Genomic DNA, 21619 nt, shown 5'->3' with positions numbered 1-21619 from the left:
AATTCCGATACCTGGTGGGGTAGCCTGGGACAACACTGACTATGAAATTTATGGTCCTGTCGAGATCCTTAAGTACCCACACCAAATCAAGATCTCCTTGAGTGACTTTGCAAAACCAAACTCATTTGCTGATGATTGGGACTTTGAAAGTATCAACAATATGATGTCTGACTTAGTAATGTCTGCTAAATTTACAAAACATGATTATTTGCAAGGTTCTACAAATTATGATAGTATGTATTGCTATAACCATTATGGTAACCATTTCTTGCATAAATCTGCACAACCTAGAAATGTTTTAAATTATAATCAATGGGAACATTGTGCAACACCTCCAAAAGGGAGCTCTAGAACCGTGTATGGCAAATATTCATATTTTTCAGGTTTTAACACAAGTAATGCTGAAACATTTTATTATAAATTGTCAAACAAGACAGGGATGAAAACCATGATAACCAACACAAAATTGATATATTCAGATTCATTCTTTGAAAAAATGAATACTTTTGGATTTGATTATTGGGACAAAAATGTTGATTTGAAAAGTGTTTGGGGTACAAAAGAATGGCAAGTACAGGGTTTAGAAGCTTTGTTTAGAGCCTGCATGATCCCAGAACAAATGATATTTTTAAATGACACTGTTCAACAAACCACCTGTCTTGGCTTAGCCAAAATCAAAGATTTAAATAACCCGTCTATTCCAAAGCCAACAATGTTTAGCAATAGCTCTGATACAGATGAAGAAATAGACGTAAACCATATACTTAACCAAAACAGAACACATCCTGATTGGAAACAATGGTTGATCTGGCCCACAGATACAAATAACTGTCAAGATAGATTCCTGAATAAAACACAGGGTTTCAAAATGACCAGGCCAGACCCTAGATATCCCCAAAGACATCACCCAGGGATAATAACAACCTACAGTGTGGGCAAATTATGCCTTCAATGGCTACAAACTTCCACACTGCCTGAAATTAAGCAACACCTAACTTTACTTACTGATGGTGCTGACTTGCGTGATTTCATAATGGGACCACGCAAACAGCGTCAAAAGCGTTTCATAGCAGCCTCTGTATATGCAGCATACAATGAGGCCTGGAAGGTTACTCAAATTGAAACAGCAGAGAGAATACGTGAAATTGATCGTATTAATTTGGAAAAATCACTTTCTGTAGTGGACAATGGGTTAATGACTCTGTCCTCCAGAATTTTTTCATTGGACAGCATTGTGTCTTCAGCAATCGATATATTATCGCAAGACTTACTGTTATTACAACATGGTCAGTCACAATTGCGTTCTATTGTACAGCTTGGCTGGACGTTACAAAATCTGCGTTCAGGCTATGTGCCTTGGCGTTTAATCAACACAACGTCACTATTCCAAATCTTTAACCTTACTGATAGACAAATCGGTATGGCGCAGAAGGGTGCTGATTATACAATCTTGAGCATTGAAAAACTAGAAAGATTACCGTTGACAATGTCAGAACGACCTGTCAGTGAATGGATAATCCACGGAATAATAAATATTCCAATCTCAACCTTCAGGTTTCAATACTGCCAAAAATATATACAGGCTGGCATGTACGAGAAATTGGGAAAGGGGTACCTTAAAACAACTTGGAACTTGCCCTATTCACATGCATGTGTCAGTAATAAAGGACAGAAAGTGTTTCTTAGTGGCAACAATTGTGCTATGTCACTAAGCGGCACGCTTCTGTGTAACGGTATTAGTTTGCATGGAGCCTGTGAAGGGAATTCATACAACCTTTCATGTCACCAGCAAGGCGCACCTGCAACTGAAATAGAACCATTCTTTCAAAGACTCTATAATGGGAGTTACATTCTTATTGTAGACCGCAGATGTTGTAGTCTTATGCCCGGGACTCCTTATCTCGTCACTACGACGGCGAAGGTCAAGTGCTGTGGACGTTCTTTGTTCCCCAGCTCCTTTCCAGACAGGGAGGCGAGGGCATGGCCCAGTTTGAAAATTACTTCTATTCGAATAGACACTTTAAGCAGAATGAAAACAGTGCTTCTTCAGACGCCTACAAGGCTCACGTCATCAAAAGAAACGTATGATCTACAAGTCGCAAGGACGACTGCAGAGATACATACATTATTATCAACCAATTCCCCCGTACATTTCGCGGAAATCCTGAGCGAAATCTTAAATATTTCTGATACCACAGGGGTCTCAAAGGTATTTAAGACAGTATTTTCGATGGCATTAACACCATTCAAAGCCATACTGGGTATTTTTCCATAATTCGTCCATTCGATTTTTGGCGGACTTCCCCTCATCCTGGGACTAATTGCAGGAATCCTATTCCTAGTCCTTATTTTTCGTTATGGCAACCCATGTCACAGATCAAACTCTCGCGACAATGGAAGATACGATCCTAGCCATTGGATACCGGGACCGGATATCAAAAATCCTGGGACTCTCCCGGCTTAGAGACCTGAACATGACTTGGTTTCTATCATTTCGACCAATGTGGCAAAGGTGTGTTTTACCTGTACTAAGGTGTCTGCTATGCGGAGAAGAATGCGTGTTAGACACCTGTCTGACGCTACAATCGGATGCGCCGGTGGATGCAGATACACTGTTGGTTCCTACCAAGGTTCACGCTTTGTGCTGCCCTCAAAGGCTGCCAATCCTGATGACGGCATTCCTGGAATCTTCACCACTACGATTGAAGGGTAGTGAAGTTCAAGATGAAAGCAACATCGAACATGTACGACCTTCTGTCAGCAATGCGAATCAGAATGTCAATGGAGACAATCATGCGCACGAATGCATGGTTACCCCTATTTCCGACTTAGTGGAACTTTCCCATGAAGCTGTTGACAGTTTTTTCGAAAGCCTGAATGATATGATGTTCTCTCCGGAACAGAAATAGAGACTTTTGAGTAAACTCGCACACGGCGTTCCCTGAATTCGGCCTTCAACTTTAAAAATAAAGTCACATGAACAATTACAATCCAGTTCACGGACAGCAACTTTTTTCAGCAAGCCCCTTAAAATATTTTTCTATATATTTTTTTCCCGGGACACTGATCTTCTGCTTAAAGTAAGAAACTATTCCTAGAGAACTAAGATTTCTATTTTTAGATATTTTATAGACTTTATAGACTTTAGCTGCCCGCTGGTATGTTCACAAATATTTTATTATGTGATAAAATGGTCTCGAACTTCCTTTCTGTATAGCCATATTAAGAGCCATTTCATGTGTACTTCTCATATACCAAAAAGCAATAATGCATAAAAAATGCGTGTTTACTTTTGCATTTAATTCATAGTTTAAGTGCATACAATATATATGACTGCAATTTTTCAGTATATTTGAAAATTTCGAAATGCATTTATGTATTTTGGGGTGGTAAGGTATACACTATACTCTATAGTATGTTGTACTATGTTATACTATGCATAGATTAGTAGATATGACCATAGTTAGCGTGGAGTGGGTGTCGTGTATTTCTATAGGTTCTGAATCAATCCCCCTATTCCTGTCCCTATTCTGGTTAAACTAACTATCAAGTTAACTAACAGTCAGCCCATGAGGCAAGAAATCCCCCATGATGCAGATACCGTTATCTGACGCAGTCACACTACGGCACAGGAACGTGTTATCTGATTAGGTCATAACGCTTGAGATCTAATTAGACAAGCGACATTCCTCCAGCCCCTGATAAGGCATACGACGTTCTCATAACAAATCAAACCTATGACAACCTGGATAATCCGTGCGGCCATTGTTTTGATTTCACAGAGAACTTTTGCAAAAGAATGTGCTAACGAGCAAGTCGTATGACATCTTTATTGACGTACCTATGTCCATCCTTACGTCAATCTCGGCACCTTTAAGGTATAAATATTGCCGACCTTGCCTTATGCAAACACACGCGTGGTGACAAGACGGAGCAGCCATACTTGCCGAAGCCGAGAGCAGAAGCAGACCCCGCTGGCAGCAGCCCCGCCTTCCTGACGCGCTGAGAGACGCGCTGCTATCTCAAGCCGAGAGACCCAGCACCAGCGCTTCCGGGTAGCCCTCGCAGGCAGCCTGGAATATCGAGACCAGAGAAAGAGATACCATTCCTCATTCATCCTAAATTCCAGGTACAGAACTGAATAACCCCTCACAGAGAATTCTTTAGTTATTCACTTGGCAAAACAAACTTAACTTAAACTGTAACTTTCTATTCCCGCCCACGCATTAGACTTAGGTCAGGTACACGGGGTAGGCGTATTTAGAAACACCAGTTGAGTACGTTTAGTCAAATGTATATGTGTATGTAAATATATTTTAATCATTTTAAACATCATATGGCTCAGAAACCATATCAATGTTTTTACAGTATTATTTTATACTATTGCTTTTAATGTATGCACTTTACTTAACTATAAGTATTGCAATAATATCGATCCATTTCTCATGTATGAGAAAAGAGACTGATCAATAAATAACACCTTTTAATGAACACGCCCGTCTCTTCCTTTTCTCTACATTCTGATGAGACTAAGAATGCACGTACTGACTGAGTAAAATAATTGCCTTGTGCTCACACGACTCTTGAGATTGACTCTTGATTAGGGGAGAGCAAAGTTGTCATGTTCTATGGTTGTCAGAAACTAAATCCCTTCTTGTCTAATCAGGGAAGTTAATCCTTCCTTGAACATTCGAGAAAGTTTCTAGCGAACTCTGAGCTTAGCTGGCAAACCCAAAAATTAAGTCTAGTATCGACAGTAGTAGACCTAGTTAACGTCTGGCCTAGGCCTTTACTGCTGTAGGTACTATTCCAATGCGCAGAGCCTATTGGGAAAATAGGAGCTACACTACAATGCAACTGTTTTGTTGAATTTCAACATCATTTAGGGCATGGATGGCATTGGATTGTGGTGATTTTTGTGTGTTTTTCGATTTTTTGGCTGTTGTTGGGGCCTTTGGCCCAGGGGTACTCAGTGGTGCATGAATTGAGTCTTTCTGTGGGGTCTCTTTAATATAAACATCATGGAGGGCATGGATGCCATTGGATTGTGGTGATTTTTGTGTGTTTTTCGATTTTTTGGGGTGTTGATGGGGCATGGCCATGTGGGTGGGGGGCATTTTGAGGACTGGTACAGGCAGAGGTCAAGGGGCCATTTTGAATCCAGGCAGTGTGCTTTGTGTCATAGGCCTGCATCCAATGTGCCTTGCTTTCATCCATTATTCCCAGGGGTACTCGGTGGTGCATGGGCCTAGTCTTTCTGTGGGGTCTCTTTAATGTAAACATCATTGAGGGCATGGATGGCATTGGATGGTGGTGATTTTTATATGTCTTTCGATTTTTGGGCTGTTGTTGGGGCCTTTTGCCCAGGGGTACTCAGTGGTGCATGTGCCTAGTCTTTCTGTGGGGTGTCTTGAATGTATACATCATTGAGGGCATGGATGGCATTGGATTGTGGTGATTTTTATGTGTTTTTCGATTTTTTGGCTGTTGTTGGGGCCTTTTGCCCAGGGGTACTCAGTGGTGCATGGGCCTAGTCTTTCTGTGGGGTGTCTTGAATGTACGCATCATGGAGGGCATGGATGGCATTGGATTGTGGTGATTTATGTGTGTTTTTCGATTTTTTGGGGTGTTGATGGGGCATGGCCATGTGGGTGGGGGCCATTTTGAGGACTGGTACAGGCAGGGGTCAAGGGTCCATTTTGAATCCAGGCAGTGTGCTTTGTGCCATAGGCCTGCATCCAATGTGCCTTGCTTTCATCCATTATGCCCAGGGGTACTCAGTGGTGCATGGGCCTAGTCTTTCTGTGGGGTCTCTTTAATGTAAACATCATTGAGGGCATGGATGGCATTGGATTGTGGTGATTTTTATGTGTTTTTTTATTTTTGGGCTGTTGTTGGGGCCTTTTGCCCAGGGGTACTCAGTGGAGCATGGGCCTAGTCTTTCTGTGGGGTGTCTTGAATGTAAACATCATGGAGGGCATGGATGGCATTGGATGGTGGTGATATTTGTGTGTTTTTCGATTTTTTGGGGTGTTGATGTGGCATGGCCATGTGGGTGGGGCCATTTTGAGGACTGGTACAGGCAGGGGTCAAGGGGCCATTTTGAATCCAGGCAGTGTGCTTTGTGCCATAGGCCTGCATCCAATGTGCCTTGCTTTCATCCATTATGCCCAGGGGTACTCAGTGGTGCATGGGCCTAGTCTTTCTGTGGGGTCTCTTTAATGTAAACATCATTGAGGGCATGGATGGCATTGGATTGTGGTGATTTATATGTGTTTTTCGATTTTTGGGCTGTTGTTGGGGCCTTTTGCCCAGGGGTACTCAGTGGTGCATGGGCCTAGTCTTTCTGTGGGGTGTCATGAATGTAAACATCATTGAGGGCATGGATGGCATTGGATTGTGGTGATTTTTATGTGTTGATTTTTGGGCTGTTGTTGGGGCCTTTTGCCCAGGGGTACTCAGTGGTGCATGGGCCTAGTCTTTCTGTGGGGTGTCATGAATGTAAACATCATGGAGGGCATGGATGGCATTAGATTGTGGTGATTTGTATGTGTTTTTCGATTTTTTGGGGTGTTGATGGGGCATGGCCATGTGGGTGGGGGCCATTTTGAGGACTGGTACAGGCAGGGGTCAAGGGTCCATTTTGAATCCAGGAAGTGTGCTTTGTGCCATAGGCCTGCATCCAATGTGCCTTGCTTTCATCCATTATGCCCAGGGGTACTCAGTGGTGCATGGGCCTAGTCTTTCTGTGGGGTCTCTTTAATGTAAACATCATTGAGGGCATGGATGGCATTGGATTGTGGTGATATTTGTGGGGGAAAAAAAGTACGCCTGCAGCAGCAGCGGGGTCTGCTGGGGACCAAGCTGGGAGCAGCACCTCCGCTCCATTGAGCTCAGTGCCACCACCACCACGCCAACTTAGGTCCAAGCCCTTGAGTGCTGCAGAGGCAGCCAGTATAGTTGTTCAATCACCATCGACCAGTGATGTTGGCTTATCGCAAGAAAGTAGCAGCATCCCTCAATCAACACAGGTTATTGTAACTCATCTGACGAGTGTTCATCAACCACAGCCGCAACAACAACCACATGTGCAAGTACAAGCCCAAGTACATGTGGAAGGAGAGGCGGCGCAAGGAGAGGCGCAAGCAGAGGTGCATGGAGCAGCACAAGTGCCCACAATAGTTGTTCCTCCCGAAGAAGGGGCACATCAGGAAATCGACATTCAAGCCGAGGTATCATATGAGGAAGCCACTCCTCCTGATGATTCATTGTCTTCCAGATCCCTAGCAATGAAAAGATCAAGGACGGTGTCTACATCTTCTTCAAGCCCCCTTCCTTCTGATGATATGGATGAAAACAGGCCTGTCTGAGAGTGAGGCACACCATGATCTGACAAAGGTAGCTAAGCGTAAAAGGAAGGTCCCTGAAAGTCTCATAGTTATGGAGTGTGATGATGACGCTGAACAAGACGTAGCGTATACTCCTGCTGATGAAGACTCTCACGACGACGCAGTCATTCATAGACGTCACTCCAGCCTCAGCAGGCATGCAGCAAACAGATATTTATACCCTATCCCGAAATGCTGCTGAGCGTGATGTTGGCGACGTGTCAATGGGACCACCACCAATGCAGTTAACTAGTACACCACCACCTACAGCTTCCATATTTTCTCGCCAGAAGGGACCTCCATCCACCTCGACCTCCATTTCCTCAATTAGTGGTGCTGTAAGTGCACAACGTACTAAATTTCGGCAACACACATCCTCCACTTTATCTGGCATTAGCATTCCCAGTACCGCCTCCTCCGCCCCCCACAGACATTTGAAGTCCGCAGTTTGGGACTTCTTTAGTGTGAGCCCAACAAGGGAAAACATGGCCATTTGTACCATTTGTAAGGTTCGAGTTAGTCGTGGTAAGCTTGGTAGCAACTATGGTACCGGAGGCCAGAGAGGTCATCTTGAAAGACAGCACACTGTCAAATGGCATGCGCACCTAAGGGAGATCAAGGCAGCCCGAATTGCAAGTCAACAAATTGTACCTGTTGATGTTTCATGTGATGATGACGAGGAGGAAGAAGCGTCAAACATTTCTTCAGTTACACCCAGTACCCCTGTCAGCAGCACACGATATATGAGCCACACTAAGAGTGTGGGAGAGAGTGAGACACCAATGCGAAAAAGTTCATAATCATCTCTGAGCGTAACTGTGTCGAAAAAGTCATCATCATCCCGTAAAATGGTCCAGCCCACCATTAGAAGCATGTTGTTTTCAGATGCGCCATTTGAACGCAACCACCCAACGGCGCGTCTGTATAACACTAAGCTGGCTAAAATGCTAGCGCTGGACCTTCTCCCTTTTTCTTTTGTGGAAGGGGTGGGTTTTCTTGAAATGGTGGCAACGCTCTGCCCTAAATGGAAGGTTCCTAGCCGGTTCTATTTTGCCAGAGTTGCGGTTCCAGCACTACATGAAGATGTGCTGGAGGTGATTGGGGCAGCTTTGCAGAAAAGTGCTGTTCACACTATACATCTGACAACAGACATGTGGACCAGTTGCGCAGCCACTAATTACATGTGCATCACTGCACACTGGGTCTCTTTTTCAGGGGTTAAAGCAAAGCTAAGCGCAGTTGTTGACACGGACAAAGTTTATAAAGCTGCTCGGAAACATGCAACAGTAGCCATGTTTGCCATGGAGAAAACTCATACAGGAGAAAACATTTTGCATGAGTTTAACACAAAGGTCTTTCAATGGCTGTCCCCTTGAAAACGTATGATTGGTTATGTTTCCACAGATAATGGCGCCAATGTAGTTAAGGCCATGGATATGGGTAACTATTTCAGAGTGCCGTGTTTGGCGCACTGTATAAATCTGGTTGTTAAAAAATTCTTGCATGAAGAAAGTACAGTCTACGAGTTACTGACCACCTGCCGAAGAATGTGCACACATTTCAACCATTCTTTTAAGGCCCGGAAGCAGCTGAGGTGCCTGCAACATGAACGTAAAGTGCCAGTGAAAGCACTCATCCAGGAGGTGGTAACACGTTGGAACTCAACCTTCTACATGTTTGAGCGTCTGTATGAGCAGTATGCGGTAGTCAATCAGTATTTCTTTAAACTGGGTACACCTATGATAGACCTGAGGATACAGGTGGAGCAATGGGAGCTAGTTAAAAGCCTGACAGACATGCTTCGTCCTTTTGAGGTCTTCACGCGTGCAGTCAGCAGGGAGGACTGTAATTTGGGAAAAGCTATCCCATTGTTACGCATGCTAGAGGACAAACTGAAGGCGGTGTCTTCTACATTTCAAAAAGATGGAAAGCAAGAAGCATTTGAGTTGGCGGAGAAGTTATTACAGCTCCTACTTTGCGATGAACGTCTTCAAAAGATCCACACAGAACAGCATTACATTTCTGCTACTATTCTGGATCCACGGTACAAAAAGGCAGTGGCAGGCAGAATATTCTTTCCTTTTGATGACGCAGATGTTACAAAGTACAAACATTGGCTAGCTGTGTCAGCCACTCGGTTTGAAAGAGAACGGCAGGAAATTGAAGGAAAAGGCAGTACATCAGCATCAGCAGGCCATGCGGAGTCAAAAAAATCCACTTCTGCATCTGTGGCTGTGGCAGAAGTGAGTGATTTTCCCTCTCAGCCGTTAACGACACCAGCAACCGTATCATCTGCACCAGACACAACAGTAATATTGTGTAAAGAAGAGGATTGGCTAACTCAGCTTGGGTTTGCTTCTCAAAAGGTCCCAGAAAAAAGTAAGCAAAGTGGAGGAACCCTGGAGAACCTTGAGTCGATGGTGCAGGCCTATCCAAATGACTCAGCAGAGGTCTATGTTCATCATGACCCATTAGCGTATTGGCATGGGAAAAGAAATGTGTGGCCAGAGATCACCAACCTGGCTATAAATTACTTGTCTTGCCCACTCGCAAGCGTCTCTTCGGAACGTGTTTTCAGTGCTGCTGGTGGCATTGTAACTTCCAAAAGGACCCGCCTCTCGCCCAAAAATGTGGAGAGGTTAACAATGATCAAGATGAATCAGCACTTCATACCACCAGATTACAAAATACGAGAATGCACGCAGGAAGAAGACGAGGAGGACACCAACTTAGATGAGGGAAGTTCTTCTCTGTTAACTGACCTACTCCCGTCTGAATGCTCAGAGTTTGAGGACGAGCTCTTCTTCCCTGACACCGAGCCCTGAAAATGAGTCAATGAATCACTAACTTTCTTTTTCGTCCTTATTCACTTTTATTCCTGTGTGTCTGTCTTTCTTTGTTTTGCAAAATCTATATTAAAAAAAACTTTAATCACCTAATCACAAAAACAAGCCCATCAGCAGAACTGTCTTCACTTATTTGCTTATTGATTTGAAGGTGCTGCAGTCTGCATTCCTCAGGTTCACAAGTTCACAAGAACATGCTCCTCTATCCTCCTCCTCCAGACTCCTATTTCCCTCAAAGCAGATGGCTGGATTACGCCCAATGAAGAAAGACTCTGCACTTGTGGGGGTGTTCTACTTCTTTGTGGTTGAGTTGACGGGTCTGGGGAATTGCTGTGAAGGTCTAAAAATCGGAGGTGAAAAAGTATATTGCGTTTTTGCTCACTTGCCTGTCTTTGGGGTGCTGTTTGGGGGGCTTCCAGGTTTTTGGGGGTGGGTTTTGGGGTCTGGGAGCACTGCTGCCACAGTCTAATGTTGATTGCATTTGTTTTTCAGAAAATCCGTGGTGGAAAAGGGGAGTTAGGGCCTAGCTGCAGAGCGCATTTGGACTGAATTCCAGGTAGGCCCAAAGTTTCCTAAGTGTGCCTTTTCCCGGTTTTGCTTTTCGGCCTTTTGGGGGGGTGAAACTTGTTTTTGCCCGGGTTCACGGGTCTGGGGGCCTTGCTTGGAAGGGGTAATACCGGCTAAAAGTGGTTTGGAGAAAATCGGAGCAGAAAAAGTGTTTGCGCTTTTGATCACTTGCCTGTCTTTGGGGTGCTGTTTGGGGGGCTTTTAGGGTGTTGGGGTGGGTTTTGGGGTCTGTGAGCACTGCTGGCACATTCTAATGTTGGTTGCATTTGTTTTACAGGAAATCCATGGTGGAAAAGGGGAGTTGGGGCCTTGCTGCAGAGCGCATTTGGACTGAATTCCAGGTAGGCCCAAAGTTTCCTCAGTGTGCCTTTTCCCGGTTTTGCTTTTCGGCCTTTTGGGGGGGTGAAACTTGTTTTTGCCCGGGTTCACGGGTCTGGGGGCCTTGCTTGGAAGGGGTAATAGCGGCTAAAAGTGGTTTGGAGAAAATCGGAGCAGAAAAAGTTTTTGCACTTTTGATCACTTGCCTGTCTTTGGTGTGCTGTTTGGGGGGGGTTATAGGTTGTTGGGGGTGGGTTTTGGGGTCTGTGAGCACTGCTGGCACATTCTAATGTTGATTGCATTTGTTTTACAGGAAATCTATGGTGGAAAAGGGGAGTTGGGGCCTAGCTGCAGAGCGCATTTGGACTGAATTCCAGGTAGGCCCAAAGTTTCCTAAGTGTGCCTTTTCCCGGGTTTTACCTTTTGGCTTGTTGGGGGTGTTAAACTTGTTTTCTCCCGGGTTGACAGTTCTGGGGCCATTGCTGGGAAGATTTAATACCCGAAAGAAAGTGTTTTGGAGACAATCCCTGGGGAAAACGTTTTTGCATTTTCTGAGATTTCACTAACTCTACCGTTTTTGGGGGGCTGTTTGTGGGGGTTCCTGGTGTTTGTGGGAGGGTTTGCGAGTCTTGGAGCAATGCTGGGTATGGATACTTTTGCTTGCTTGCAAGTGGTTTGAATACAATCCATGGTGGGTAAGGGGGGATTTGGGCCTACTTTACTTTCAAAGTACGTTTGGTCACCATTTTCTACTAGGCCTCTGACAGGTAGCAGTATCGCACGTTTTTGAGATCTGATTGGGGGTCTTCTACATTTTTGCAACTGGGTTTAGTAAGGGTCTGGGAGCACTGCTGGGAAGGTCTAATTTTGTTCTAAAACACAGTTTACAGTACACCTAGCTTGAGGGGAAAGATCCGCTAAATTAATTTGCCCATACATATTTATCCTTCAAAAGGAGACTCAGACAGAGTACGCACTTTCAAAAATATTGTACTGTCTATTAGGAAACTCAAAGTGTGACTTTTTGCACTACACAGCGTACATACCTTATATTTATTTGTCAGTGGTGTTCTAATATCACTTCTGTTTTTCCATCAATAATTACAGGCCGGGTTTCAGCCTGTGCAATGGGAAAAAAAGGATGAAGTCAGGCTTCACATTAGCGAGCCGCAATTCAGCATCCGCCAGGCAGGCAGTGGACAGGGTGTCTTCTGGTCACCAACATTGATGGACGGAGCGTCAGATGGAATGGAGGAGTCCCGCTAATAGGAGGAATGGTTGGATGCATGCAACTTCCCAAATGCAACAGGACAACTACAACAACATACAGATACAGTATCCGTTCTTTTCTAATTATCTTTTAAGTAATGTTATTGCTGTGAACTTCTATGAGTGTGACTGCATTTCTTTGATCTCTGCTTCTAAATTTATCCCTACAGCCATTGTATAGGTATTACTTCTGCTATTTTTCAAACCTAATTTAATGTACGAAGTGTTACTCTGAGTGCAGAGATAGGCAAGTGAAAACGCATAATTACTGCAGCCCTGTACTGTCGCATTCTTTCATTCACGGTTGTCTAAACTACTACTTACTTTTCAGTAACCATGCGTGCAGTAGTGCATGCACTTCCTTTATGTCACTTAAAAGATTTATGGATTGCTTTGTACCTAAAGATTTGTTTATCTTCAATTATTGTTTGTCCATGCTGTGCTTTTTTTTCTTCTCTCAACAAAACTTTCCCAAAAAACCCCATTCCCATCCATTTTCCAAACCCTAACCCTCTTCCCCCGGGCTGTGTGGTTTTGATTGATGTGTGACTAAATGACAGCAATAATTCCACACACTTGCTGGGGAGGATAAGGTCATAGCAACAGGCTGGTGAAGGAATCCGAGGATATATCTTACTCAGCTTGACACAGTCCCATGACTATTGGCAAATGAAAGCAGATTTTCATGTGCGCCATCAACTTGATTGCTCATCAAGAACATCCTCCTCCTATGCGTGGCAAATGATTACGCTGCTGTGTCCTTCACCTTCAGTACTATTTCTTGTAGTAGTAGCCAAGAAATTCAACGCAAGTAGTAGTTATACTTTCAATACTTTACCATTTGTTAGGCTACATTGTGGCACTGTTCTAGTGTACTGTCACCTGCTATATTCTCTATCGTACCGTTCTAATGCTACGGTAAGGACAAACAAGGTTTCATTTTCTTTTTTTTCAGATGCTGCAACTGCCACTGTGTAACACCACTAGTACCACCGCAATGATGACATTTCATCCGCCCAGGATTGCCAACCTTAATCGCCATTTCCCAAGCAGCCAGCCCTGTGCCTAGCCCTATTTCCAAACACAAATTACAGGTAAGATAAGCGTTTGGGGGGAGGTAGTATAATGGAGTATTAGGAGAGACGAGAGACTGACGGTCCTAGGACTATTGAATTCATTTACTCTGTGAGAGGACCTTAGTTTTGAAAACATTTGGGCAATTACTTACTGTGAGAAGTTGGCCTGATAGGTGATGTTTCCAATTCTGGAACCACCTATTATCAGACCAAACAATCCCTTATGGTGTCAGGTTGTAAGTCAACCTTGTTAGACAAGCTATCCTAGGGGTAGCATGGACTAAGCAGCCTAAAGGCTTAACTTAAGAGGTCGTGTTAAGCGAGCTGTTTTACCACATACAATCCTGTAATATCAAATGAAAGGACACCACACAAGTATATATTATAAAAATATATGTATTTATTACTAAAAACAATCCCCAGTATTCTTTATGAATAAAGGGGCACAAGCGTTAAATCAAAAGCACAGTTTAAACATACAAAGTTGCACAATTATGGATGAGGGCGGGTGGCCACTCAAACCATATACTAAACAAGTGGTATAAGAGATACCAATCGAACAGTGGTTAGGCCTAGGGCCTAGGGAATCGCTGGGAGCAGTCAGGACAAGCAGTGCTGAAGTCGGGAGAGGCCCACGGGATTCGGGAGCAGTGCGGAAAGCGCACGCATGCACCAATGTTAACCAATGGTGCGTAAAAGTTGTAAAGTTAAAGTTTAAGGACACTTCCGCTGAACCTAGAGGAACAAAACTTAAGACACAGACCCTAGAGGTGTGCACCAGTGTGGGAACACCGGCGGAGCAAAGTTACCTCACCCACAGGAAGCGGGTGCACAGGGTCGAAGTGGCGTCGGGTTTTGACACGCAGGCTCTTGGTGCTTGAAGCTGAAAGGGCTGCAGGCGGGGTGAAAGAGAGGTGTCCGGTGGAGTCCAAGGGTGGACTCGAGTCGAAAAGTACCTGAAAGCAGAGGGGACAGAGTCTGGGTCACTCAGCAGTGACCAGGGTGGAACCAGGACGGAACCAGGCAATGTCGGGCGCAATCAGGTCGCTGTCGAGGTGCTTCTCTCCGCTGTCACGTGGGCTCTGGGGCATCTACGACGTCCAGGAGCAGGTCACGATCTGTCCCACGCAGGCTCTCGCCGTCGGCGCTGTCGGCTTCAAGATTGGAGCAAACAACACTTGGCAAAAGCAATCCACGCAGAATCGGGAGATTGCTTCTCACTCAAACCAGGAAGGTCAGAGTGGGGGCTCCTTTTCAGGGGAGCTGGTGCAGATCTGGAGCAACCAGATTCACAAGTCAGTTTCAAGTTTTCGTCGGCACAGGGGCCACTAGCCGGCTGGCAAGTGACCGGGCCAACGCGTTGAGCCAAAAGTAGCAGAAGGGCCCCACGCAGCACTCGATGAGTGTAGAGGGGTGAGCTTCGGTGCAAGAGTGGCTCAGGGTGGGGGCTTCTCAAACCCCGGTGTACAGCTTCGAGGGTCACTCGTGGGCTGCACGGTCAGCGTCTCGTGGTCAATTCAAGATGGCGTGCCCCATGCTTCCGGTCGCCTCCACGGGTCTCAGCTCTGCAGGGACTGTGGATCGGGCTGTTGGAAGGCAGGCAAGCTTAATCTCGTTGATCTCTGTCGCTCGAGTTCCGGCGGGAACTGCAACAAAGTAGACGTCGAGGGCTGGATGGTGCCTGCTGGTGCAGGGTGGTCACTCCTTGACCACAAGGGAGATTCTTCGGGCTTCCACGTTGAGTAGGAGGTCCAAGGGTCCAGAGTTTCGTTTCTTATGTTTCTTTCAGGAAATCTGAAGTGCGTTGGCACTGCTCCCACTCTTATTCGAATCTGGGGGGCGTGATTACCTGCTAGGTCCCCCCCTATGGGTGGGACCCAGGAAGTGGGTGGATACACCCCCTTCCTTTGATCCAGGCCGCCCTGGCACGAGGGCTGGAGTGCCCCAGAACCGGTTTGGCCGGATTATGCAAGGGGCAGCCTTGTGCGCCCCAGGCAGTGTCTGGTTTCTTTCAAACCTCCCTGCTACAATCCACTATCTCCTGTCTGGAGGGTGGTGACACCCTCCTGCGACAGGAAACCCTTTGTCCAGGCCCCATTTGGCTGAGTTTCGGTCAGCTGCAGGGGTCCAGACCCTTGTCTGTGGCAGAGGCATCCATTTTGTGGATCTAAGGTCTTTTTAGAAATTAACCGCATTTAAGTAAAGTAACATGTCTTACCCCTCTAGAGGGGGGGAATGCTATCCCCGTCACCAGAACTGGCGAGGGGATAGTATTCCAAATCGTATGACACCTTACACGACATGTTTTGATAAAGCCAAACCAAAGTTGCTATATAACCGCGAGGATTATAAGGCACTTAAGAGTATATGGTATGACATTATCCTGAAACAGCTTAGGGAGTTGTTCCCGACAGCTGCAGACAGGCTCAGCTCATGCTAGAGCTCCATCTCACATGAAACCATGCACTCTGCCTCCAGGATTGATGAGGCCTTCCATAGGAGTGGCTCACAGGTTAATATGTGTCCAGATATAGGTTTAGATATAGGTATACTATATCTAAGCAAGGGGTGATTACACCACCTTACCCCAGCTGAGTGATCAGCCAGTTGTGTCAATTTAAGAACCAGCCAGGGGTGGCAAAAGATATGCTGCAGCCCCTGGTAGACCTTGGTGGCCCCTATGCCCTGGGCACCTATAGTGCATCATACAGGGGCTGACAAGGAGTCCATTTCCAATTGTGGTATGTACCTAGGGTACATGGAATCCATTTTACAGAGAGAGCAGATGGCCTGGGGCCCTGATTGGCAGGGAACCAGGTCAACTAAGTCAAAAAACCAGCTAAACACAGGCAAAAAATCTGGGGTAACCATAGTCAGGTAGCCACCTTCCTACATAACCCCCCCCCCCCCCCCAAACGAAAGGAGATAATACTATCCTTGGCCAGGTAAGCCTATATTGCCTGAGTGGCCATATAAGGAAGTACCTGCACTAGCATGGGTACCCCCTGTCTCATGGTCCACTAAGCAGTCCCTCACCCTTTGGGTATTAGAGGGTCTCCACCATAGGGAATCACTACCTTGGGTGTGTTTATGCAAAGTTAAAGGCTGGTTTGGATATGGAGTATTGAAGTGAGGCTCTACTAAGTTAGGGCTTGGCTTCCTCCAATTATCTTCCACCATGTGTGCCTTTCTTTCTTTAACTGAGTTGCACTGTGCTCTCAGGGTCAACCTCTGGATACCTAAAGCTGGAGGCTGGGTCCCTCTGTTTGGCTTGCTGGAGGGACACTTCAGGTTTGGGCCCTTTGGGTCCCAGGTTTGGCTGTGCCCAACAGAATCCATCTGTGGGAGGTCCCTAACTGTTTTTAAGGGGGCTCCCTCAGGAGTTTTTAAAGTTTTCACCTTACTAGGGCTACTAGTTTTGGTGCACCTAATCTTTTGATGGGGGCGCTTTATTTGACAGGGGGCCCTCTGGGTCTCACTGTCCTTCTTGTCCTCTGCAGCCCTGGGCTGGCTAAGGCAAGGGAGAGAGGGGCAGGTTACCTGCTCCAGACTGGGTCCCACCTGAGAAGGGTCCACCGCCATCAGAGGCTCTGTCAGGCCAGGCCTAACAACCTCTGGGGCAGTTCCTTCATCAGGGGTAAGATCAGTTCCCTGAGGAGGCTGATCCTGTCCTAAAGTCTGGTGAGGGGGAGATTTCTCTTCCTCCTCCATGTTCTCAGTTTGTGTGGAGTTATCCATCATTTCAGGTTTCACAACACACATATCAGTTTGAGTTTGGGCTGTGGCCATCACAGCCCCACCAACCTTTTCAGGAGGAGACTCAGTTTGGGTTTCTGCTGTTATCATAACAGCTTTGCTATTCTGTTCAGGAAGAGCTTTTGCTAAAGATGGGGCAGAGAGTTTCTCAGCCCTACCAACCTTTTCAGGAAGGACATCTTGAATTGGGGCTGTAGCCATTACAGCCCCACTAACCTTTCCATTGGAATTTACCATTCTAGAATGGATTTCCTGTTCAACCTCAGCCCAGGCTGAGATTTCCAAATCATTACCAAGTAGGCAGTCTACAGGCAAGTTTGATGACACTCCCACTCTCTTTGGGCCAATGACACCTCCCCAGCTGAGACTTACTACTGCCATGGGATGATTTGTTTTGATGCCATCAATGTTTGTTACCTGGTATGTGGCACCTGGTAAAAGTTGCTTAGAGGGGACTATACAGTCAGCCACCATGGTGATGCTAGCCCCTGTGTCTCTAAAAGCTTCAACTTTCAAACCATTGATGATGGGTTCTTGTCTATATTTGCTCAAAGTATTTGGGCAATCAGAGAAGTTGGCAAACCCCCTGCCAGTCTCATAAACAAGATCATTTGGGGATGGGGACCTGGATAGGCCAGGGTCCTCCTGGGCTCCAAAAGTAAACCCACCCAGATTCCTGGGTGTGCTCCCACCTCCTGGGGGATTACTGCTGACAGTAACAGGAGGTGTTGGAGCTGGCTTTGGAGGCATATTTTCTTTATTGTTATTCTTGGGACAACAGTTGTCTGTTTTGTAATGCCCAACCTGTTTACAGGCATAACAATAAGGGTTTTTCTCTGTTGAAGAAGTGTCTTGGGACCCACCCCCATTCTTGGAGTTTTGGGGCCCTGGGGAAGTCTTTTCTTTATTTTTATCCCCACCCTTATCTTGAGGCTTGGTAGACTCCTTCTTCTGGTTACTGTCCTGATTCTTAGTTCTGACCCACTTGTCTGCCTTCTTTCCCAATTCTTGGGGAGAGGTCAGATCAGAGTCCACCAGGTGCTGGTGTAAGAGCTGGTTCTGACAATTACTTAGGATCTGCTCCCTCATAATCAAATTATACAATCCTGTAAAGTCATGTACCTTGCTGCCATGTAGCCAACCCTCCAGAGCCTTAGTTGCACAATCAACAAAATCAGTCCAGTCCTGAGTCTGTGTCTTCTGGGTGTCTCTGAACTTCAACCTGTACTGTTCAGTGGTTAAGCCAAACCCATCTATCAGAACACTCTTCAGGACTTTGTAATTGTTTGCATCCTCATGTCTAACAGTGAGGAGCTTATCTCTCCCTTTCTCTGAAAAGGAGTACCATAAGATTGCTGCCCACTGTTCCCCAGGAACCTGCTGTACCATGCAGGCTCTCTCAAGAGCAGTTATCCACTTGTGGATGTCATCCCCTTCCTTGTAGGGGGGCACAATCTTTGTCAGGTTTCTACTATCATAGGACCTGGGTTTCTCTTTAGGAATATTGCTGCCACCAGTGGCATCTAAGCCACACAATTTCTGCTCTCTTGCCAAGGCAAGTCTAGCTTGAGCCAAGGCTACCTCCTCCCTCTCTATTTGGAGTTTGACAGCCCTCATTCTGGCCCTATGCTCAGTCTTTTGAGAGGCAGTCATACCTCTCTCAGATTCTCTTGAGGCACTAGAAATATGAGAGTCCCCTGAGGGAGATCTCACTCTTCTGTTGCCTGGGAGAATGCTATAGGGTCTGGGGAGGTGCTGGCCCTCTCCATTCCCCAGTAGGCTTAAGTTGGCCTGGCTAAGCCTGGCAACTCTAACCTGGCTACCCTCCTGATCCTGGTCTTCTGTGTCCTCCACCTCTAAGTCCTCATCCACCTCTTCTCCATCTTCCTCCAGAGGGGTACCAGTTACAGGTGGGTTCTCTCCATCTCCTGACCCTAGGGGAATTTCCTTCGCCCTTTCTAAGTCATCCTGTTCTAGAATGGCTATCAGGATTGGACAGGTGGGGCTTCTGCCCCTTTTTAACCCTCTTGATTTGCACAGGGCAATCAAGTCCTTTCGGGTTAGTTTGTCATAGCTGGAAGTTGCCTGGGTAAGGTCAACTGTCACAGGAGTAGACCCTGAGGCTTTTCCTGTGTCAGACATGACTCTAGTGTGGTGTAAGTGATGCACCTACCTACACTAAGTGTTTTCCTACTGTACCTTACTAGTGAGTTGTAGTCAGGGTGTGCTAATCCCTTTAATCTACAACTACTAAGTTCAGTAGAACTTAATATGCTAAGCTTTTGATTTATATGTACCTAGAGGTACTTGATGTGATCTTTCAATTTGATAAAAGATTGCAATGGTAAAACAACAGCAAGCTCAAATCCGCACCGCTGCTCACCAATGTGAGAAGTTGGCCTGATAGGTGATGTTTCCAATTCTGGAACCACCTATTATCAGACCAAACAATCCCTTATGGTGTCAGGTTGTAAGTCAACCTTGTTAGACAAGCTATCCTAGGGGTAGGATGGACTAAGCAGCCTAAAGGCTTAACTTAAGAGGTCGTGTTAAGCGAGCTGTTTTACCACATACAATCCTGTAATATCAAATGAAAGGACACCACACAAGTATATATTATAAAAATATATGTATTTATTACTAAAAACAATCCCCAGTATTCTTTATGAATAAAGGGGCACAAGCGTTAAATCAAAAGCACAGTTTAAACATACAAAGTTGCACAATTATGGATGAGGGCGGGTGGCCACTCAAACCATATACTAAACAAGTGGTATAAGAGATACCAATCGAACAGTGGTTAGGCCTAGGGCCTAGGGAATCGCTGGGAGCAGTCAGGACAAGCAGTGCTGAAGTCGGGAGAGGTCCACGGGATTCGGGAGCAGTGCGGAAAGCGCACGCATGCACCAATGTTAACCAATGGTGCGTAAAAGTTGTAAAGTTAAAGTTTAAGGACACTTCCGCTGAACCTAGAGGAACAAAACTTAAGACACAGACCCTAGAGGTGTGCACCAGTGTGGGAACACCGGCGGAGCAAAGTTACCTCACCCACAGGAAGCGGGTGCACAGGGTCGAAGTGGCGTCGGGTTTTGACACGCAGGCTCTTGGTGCTTGAAGCTGAAAGGGCTGCAGGCGGGGTGAAAGAGAAGTGTCCGGTGGAGTCCAAGGGTGGACTCGAGTCAAAAAGTACCTGAAAGCAGAGGGGACAGAGTCTGGGTCACTCAGCAGTGACCAGGGTGGAACCAGGACGGAACCAGGCAATGTCGGGCGCAATCAGGTCGCTGTTGAGGTGCTTCTCTCCGCTGTCACGTGGGCTCTGGGGCATCTACGACGTCCAGGAGCAGGTCACGATCTGTCCCACGCAGGCTCTCGCCGTCGGCGCTGTCGGCTTCAAGATTGGAGCAAACAACACTTGGCAAAAGCAATCCACGCAGAATCGGGAGATTGCTTCTCACTCAAACCAGGAAGGTCAGAGTGGGGGCTCCTTTTCAGGGAAGCTCGTGCAGATCTGGAGCAACCAGATTCACAAGTCGGTTTCAAGTTTTCGTCGGCACAGGGGCCACTAGCCGGCTGGCAAGTGACCGGGCCAACGCGTTGAGCCAAAAGTCGCAGAAGGGCCCCACGCAGCACTCGATGAGTGTAGAGGGGTGAGCTTCAGTGCAAGAGTGGCTCAGGGTGGGGGCTTCTCAAACCCCGGTGTACAGCTTCGAGGGTCACTCGTGGGCTGCACGGTCAGCGTCTCGTGGTCAATTCAAGATGGCGTGCCCCACGCTTCCGGTCGCCTCCACGGGTCTCAGCTCTGCAGGGACTGTGGATCGGGCTGTTGGAAGGCAGGCAAGCTTGATCTCGTCGATCTCTGTTGCTCGAGTTCCGGCGGGAACTGCAACAAAGTAGATGTCGAGGGCTGGATGGTGCCTGCTGGTGCAGGGTGGTCACTCCTTGACCACAAGGGAGATTCTTCGGGCTTCCACGTTGAGTAGGAGGTCCAAGGGTCCAGAGTTTCGTTTCTTATGTTTCTTTCAGGAAATCTGAAGTGCGTTGGCACTGCTCCCACTCTTATTCGAATCTGGGGGGCGTGATTACCTGCTAGGTCCCCCCCTATGGGTGGGACCCAGGAAGTGGGTGGATACACCCCCTTCCTTTGATCCAGGCCGCCCTGGCACGAGGGCTGGAGTGCCCCAGAACCGGTTTGGCCGGATTATGCAAGGGGCAGCCTTGTGCGCCCCAGGCAGTGTCTGGTTTCTTTCAAACCTCCCTGCTACAATCCACTATCTCCTGTCTGGAGGGTGGTGACACCCTCCTGCGACAGGAAACCCTTTGTCCAGGCCCCATTTGGCTGAGTTTCGGTCAGCTGCAGGGGTCCAGACCCTTGTCTGTGGCAGAGGCATCCATTTTGTGG

Source organism: Lissotriton helveticus, chromosome 1_1 (genome assembly GCF_964261635.1).
Source record: "Lissotriton helveticus chromosome 1_1, aLisHel1.1, whole genome shotgun sequence".
Classification (NCBI taxonomy): Eukaryota; Metazoa; Chordata; class Amphibia; order Caudata; family Salamandridae; genus Lissotriton; species Lissotriton helveticus.
This window is presented reverse-complemented; position numbering follows the sequence as displayed.